The sequence below is a fragment of the Pan paniscus genome, chromosome 19 (genome assembly GCF_029289425.2).
Source record: "Pan paniscus chromosome 19, NHGRI_mPanPan1-v2.0_pri, whole genome shotgun sequence".
NCBI classification, from domain to species: Eukaryota; Metazoa; Chordata; class Mammalia; order Primates; family Hominidae; genus Pan; species Pan paniscus.
This window is the reverse complement of record NC_073268.2, coordinates 27,980,584-27,986,785: the sequence shown is the minus strand read 5'-3', so window position 1 is coordinate 27,986,785 and position 6,202 is coordinate 27,980,584. Positions and strand designations below refer to the sequence as shown.

Here is a 6,202-nt window from a genome sequence, read left to right as displayed (position 1 = left end):
TGGCCAGAGCTTTTTTTCAGACATCTTCTATCTACTTTTACTAGGTAATGTTCTCACATAGTACAAAATTCAAAAGGTGCAAATGGGTCAGAGTGGAGAGTACATCTTGCTTCTTTTATTGTATAGCCTTCCAGAGAGAACTTATCTATGCATAGTAGGCATATATGTGTTTATATATTTATATACATATTTAGATATTTAGATTGGTAGATGATAGGTCATTTAAATTTTTTTTATGCAAAAACAGGTCCATACTAGCTGCACTTATTTCTAGGAAGCACTTTCCATCAGCCAGAGGTGAGCTCCCTGTGACAGGAGGCGTTTAGAGAGAGGTTGAGTAACTGCCTGGGGTGTTGCAGAAGGGAACCCACCATTGGAAGGGCTGGTCTGTGCTTCTAGCCGAGTGGTTCCTGAATCCTCTCTGTCGCTACGCTTTGCAGAGATAGAAATGAGGTGTGGGGAGGTAAAAAGTAAGTGACCTGTCCCACAGTGAATCTGCAGAAGAGCCAGTGAAGACCAGGTGGATGAAAATGAGGCTGGGGCCATGCCCATGGGGAGATGTTGGACGATGCTTGAGTGCAAGATGGCAGCAGGCCGGGAGAGGCCCAGAAGAGAACTCACCATGCCGTGGGGGTGAGTAGCGGGGGGGACAGCAGCATGTGCATCCCCCAAAGGCCTCCAGTTTGTTTGTAAAGGCTCAGGCAGGAATCTGCCCTCGTGATCCTGAGGCCTCATGTTTCAGGGCTCAAAGCTGGCCCTGGGGACAGGAGGTGGCAACTGGTGTCTGACCCCCTAAACCTGGTGCCTCCACTGATCAACAGACCAGATAAGGGACAGGTCACCCCCTGACCTTAGGGCCTTGAGGCCCAGGGCGGGGAGTGGGTGGTGGTGCTGCAGTTAGAGGATCCCATTCTCAGGACAGTAAACCCTCGAAAGAACTTCTCACCCACTATTTTCCAAGCTTTAGTCACTTGCATTCTGCTTTCATAATGTTGACCATTTCCAAGTTCCCTTGTATTTTTAAACTTAAAATAAAGTGCATGTATCTTAAGTGTACAGTTTCATCAGTTTTCACTTGCGTATTCACCCGTGCAGTCGGCCCCATCACAATACGAAATATTTTCAGCACCCAGAAGCCTCCCTCATAGCCCCTCCCACTCAGTGCCCCCCAAAAGTAACCATAGATTAGTTTTATGTGTTTGAACTTCCGATAAATTGACTCAACCAGAAGGTCCTCTTCTTTGTCTTGCTTCCCTCATTCAACATCATATCTGTGAGCTTCACCCATGTTGTTGGGCAAGGCGATAGTTTTTCCGCATTCATGCTGCCTAGTACTCAGTGGTATGAGTACACCACGATGTATTTATCCATTCTCCTGTTGGTAGATATTTGAATTATTTCTGGTTTGAGGCTATTAAAAACAGTGCCACTGTGGACAGTCCTGTTCATGTATTTTGGTGGACACATGACCACATTTCTGTTGGGCACACATTTTGATGAATGGTCCACAATTATAATATCACACAGAATAGTTTCACTGCCTTAAAAATCCCCTGTTCATCCCTCTCCCCACCTCTCCAAACCCCTAGCCGCTACTGATCTTTTTACTATCTCAATAGTTTTGCTTTTTGCAAAATGCCATATAATTGGAATATAGCATGTGGTCTTTTAGACTGGCTTCTTTCACTTAACAATATCATCTTAGTTTGCCTACCATGCCCTACCATGTCCTCTCTACCCTACCCTACATGTCCTCTCATAGCTTGGTAGCTCCTTTCTTTTTAACACCAAATAATATTCCATTGTGTGGACTTACAACAGTTTGTTTATCCATTCACCTATTGAAGGACATCTTGTCTAGCTCCAAGTTTTGGCAATTATGAATAAAGCTGCTATAAACATTTGTGTGCAGTTTTTTTTGTGAGGACATAAGGTTTCAACTGAGTTGGGTAAATACCTAGGAGTGCAATTACTAGATCATATGGTGAGATTATGTTTCCCTTTGTAAGAAACTACCAAACTGTATTACAAAGTGGCCATACCATTCCACATTCCCACCAGCAGTGAACAAGAGTTGTTGCTCTCCCTCCTTGCCAGCATTTAGTGTTGTTGGTATTTGGGGTTTTAGACATTCTAATAGGGGTGCACCATCTCATTGTTGTTTTAATTTGCAGTTCCTTAATGACATGGGGTGTCAAGCATCTTTTCATATGCTTATTTGCCATCTGGATATCTTCTCTGAAGAGGTAACTGTTCAAATCTTTCACCCACTTTTTAATTGGGTTGTTTGTTTTCTTATTGTTGAGTTTTAAGAGTTCATTGTACATTTTGGAAACAAGCCCTTTATCAGGTAAGTGTTTTGCAAGCACTTTCTCCCAGTCTGTGGCTTGTCTGTTCATTCTCTTAAAATATACGGTATTCATGTTAAAATGAAACTTCATATCACAATGGTAATGGGGAAAGCAGAATACTTTGCCATGAAAGAAGGTAACCATAAAAATTTAAAAACAAAATGCCCAATGTTTCAAGTTCTTCTGCTCTGACAAAAAAAAAAAGCCCAGTGTTATTCCATCCTGGCTGAGTCCTGCCACCTGCTTCTGAGCTCTAAGCCTGAGGCTTAATGTCTATTGTTAAAAAAGAACTAACAAGTGGCAAAGAGGTATGCAAACTGTAGCAGCCTCAAACCAAGACCTTCTGCTAGTCAAAATCAGAAAGCTTGAAAAATAATTTAAGGAGTAGCTTATTTTCCGTGTAAGCAATCTTATTGAATGCTGATCAACGTAGCACCTGAAAGAAACTTTGGGAATCACTGATCTAGTCCACTCCCTCACCCTTGCCTCTACCTCACTGCTAAAATCCTTTGATCTTTCACCCAGTGTGTGCGCACCTCCAGTGACCAGGAAGTCACCCCTTTCCAAGACAGCCTGTCTCTCCAGAGGAAGTTCTAGTAGGAAGTTCTTTATTGCATCAAGCCAAGTCTCCCTGCATCCTCCCCTACTTGTCCTACCTCCCCACTTTGGGGAATCCCAGGATCAAGGCTCATCTGTTTGTTCCAAAGAGTCATTAACCTTTTACAGCCTCAGTTTCTTCATCTAAAAAAATGGGGGATAATAATACCCACTTTCCAGGGAGATCTTTGTGATGAAACGAGATACAGCATGTAAGGTGCTCAGCCCCATGCCTGCTTCCCTGGGGGTGAGAAAAAAGGAGGCCTTTTGTTGATTCAACTGTGAACTTGCCCACAGGAGGAAGTGGACATGGGTCTGCACCATTTTTTCTGGGTGATGTCTCAGCATTGTTGAGAGGGGCCAAGATTTGAAAGTCTAGGAAGGAACTGGGTCTATGTTCTGATGGACCCTTAGGGATAATCTGATCCAAGCTCTTCATTTCATAGCTTAAGAATCTGGAGGTTAGAGGGGCTGAGAGATGTGTCCAAAGTCACAGAGCAAAAAGCACAAAGGCAGAGCAGAGACCTGTGGGGCAGGCAGTGGTTTCTTAGGGCTGAAAGGAGCACCAGACCTGGAGTCCCAAGCCCTAGCTATGGGCCATGCAGCTATTAATATATAGATACCGTACTATGTGGCCTTGGGCAAGTATTTTTCCCTCTCTAGGCCTCAGTTTCTTCACTTATAAAATGAATCGTTGACCTAAATATGTTTTTTGTTTGTTTTATAGAGACAGAGTCTTGCTATGTTGCCCAGGCTGGTCTTGAACGCCTGGCCTTGAGCATTCCTCCTGCCTCTGCCTCCCAACGTGCTGGGATTACAAGCATGAGTCACTGCACCCAACTGACCTAAATGTTTTTGAGGCTGTTTCTGCTTCTGAAATTCTATGATCAAGGAGGTAGTTCTTGAGCTTGAGGAAAGTGTGGGACCAATTCATCCGAAGACAAAGGCATTCCAGGCAGAAGACACAGCACAAGCAAAGGCTGGGAAGTAACTGGATTAGATTGGGCATCTGGGCGATGAGACCCCAGGGCGTTTTAAGCGTACAGAAAAGTACTTAGCATGGTATCTGACTCAATAAATTCTCTTTCCCTGAGTAAAATTTCCCACTTCCACGTCTCTACTTCATCCATTAAATGGAGGATAATGTTTGTGGTGGACTTGCTGAACCCAAGTATTGAAGTCATAGCCCAGCACAAGGCTGCCCAGCTAGGAACTAGATTTCCCAGCCCCAGACAGGAACAGACACTTTTCAAAAGAAGACATACACATAGCCAACAAGCATACAAAAAAATACTCAACATCACTAGTCATTAGAGAAATGCAAATCTAAACCACAATGAGATACCATCTCACACCAGTCAGATGGCTATTATTAAAAGTCAAAAAGTAAGAGATGCTGGCGAGGTTGTGGAGAAAAGGAAACAGTTATACACAGCTGGTGGGAATGTAAATTTAGTTCAGCCATTGTGGAAAGCAGTTTAGCGATTTCTCAAAGAAGTTAAAACAGAATTTCCATTCAACCCAGCAATCCCATTATTAAGTATACACCCAAAGGAAAATAAATCATTCTATCACAAAGACACATGCACACATATGTTTATTCTAACACTATTCACAATAGCAAAGACATGGAATCAACCTAAACGACCATCAACAGTAGACTGGATAAAGAAAATATAGACCAGGCACAGTGGCTCACCTGTAATACCAGCACTTTGGAGGCCGAGGCGGGCAGATCACTTGAGGTCAAGAGTTCGAGACCAGCCTGACCAACATGACAAAACCCGTCTCTACTAAAAATACAGAAAAATTAGCTGGGTGTGGTGGCGGATGCCTGTAGTTCCAGCTACTCGGGAGGCTGAGGCATGAGAATTGCTTGAGCCCGGGAGGCAGAGGTTGCCGTGAGCCAAGATCACACCACTGCACTCCAGCCTGGTACATATACACCATGGAATACTACTCAGCCATAAAAAAGAAAGAGATCATGTCCTTTGCAGCAATATGGATGGAGCTGGAGGCCATTATCCTAAGTGAACTAACGCAGGAGCAGAAAACCAAATACTGCATGTTCTCACTTGTAAGAGGGAGCTAAACATTGCATAGATATGAACACAAAGAAGGGAACAACAGACACCGGGGCCTGCTGGAGGGTGGAGGTTGGGAGGAGGGAGAGGACTGAAAAACTCTTCATCAGGTACTATGTTTATTACCTGGGGATGAAATAATCTGTACACCAAACTCGCGTGACATGCAATTTACCTAGATAACAAACCTGCACATGTACTCCTGAACCTAAAAGTCAAAATTAAATAAATAAATAAATGTTCCGGCCCCTTTATGGCTCGGGGTGGCCACATGACAAAGTCCTCACCAATGGAATGGGAGCAGAAGTGATGTGTTGCAACTTCCAGGCCTGCCTTTTAAGACACAACTCATGTGCACTTTTGATTCTTTCTGAAGACATGACGTGGGCAGGCTTGTGACCCAGTGTGACCATGTAGACAAGAGCATCACCAAGGGGTAATAGGGGAAACCTCATGGAGGGAGCCAGGCTCTTGTTTGGTTGTGTGGGGTGGAGCAGCCCTCCTACCCACCCTGTTACATGAGAACAAGGAAACCTTTCTGTTCTTTCAGCCAGTGGACGCTTTCTTACAGCAGCTCAGCCTTTTGCCATAACGAACACAATGTCTCTATGTGGGTAGGGGCAGAGGGGAAAATCAAGTGACTCCTCAATGTCGAGTTTTGAGGGTTTCTGAGGGCTAGCTTGCCGTTCCTCTCACAAGAAGCTCTGTCTTTCACCATTCTCCCTGGGTGATGGCTATCAGCCCATTAAAATGCATGGAAGGTCCCTATTTTAAAAAAAGGAAAAGGAAGGAAAGAAGGAAGAGAGGAAGGGAGGGAGAAAGGGAGAAAGGTAAGGGAAGGCAAGCATAAAGCCAAAGAAAGATCCCTAGGGTCACAGAGCTGTAGGAAGTCTTAGAGATGACCTTGTCCACCTCCAACCCTCCCAGTTACCTCCCCCATCCCCCCTTTTTTTTGTGTGTTTTTTTTAGTAGAGATGGGGTTTCACCATGTTGGCCAGGCTGGTCTCGAACTCCTGACCTCAAGTGATCCACCCACCTTGGCCTCCCAAAGTGCTGGGATTGCAACCGTGAGCCGTCGTGCCTGGCCCTCACCCTGCCCTTTTTATAGAAGAGGAAAACAAGTCTCAGAGAGGTATTGTCATAACATAAACAAAATGTTTGAGGATTGGG

General features: G+C 44.4%; 1 long non-coding RNA gene across 1 annotated transcript; it reads left to right on the top strand.

Annotated features, from left to right (window-relative positions):
* The first annotated feature begins 361 nt into the window (after positions 1–361).
* Positions 362–4,032, top strand: LOC129394364 (uncharacterized). Its single transcript, XR_008621592.2, has 3 exons — positions 362–633; positions 2,175–2,246; positions 3,676–4,032. It is a non-coding gene; the product is annotated as an uncharacterized LOC129394364 (long non-coding RNA).
* The last annotated feature ends 2,170 nt before the right edge of the window (positions 4,033–6,202 follow it).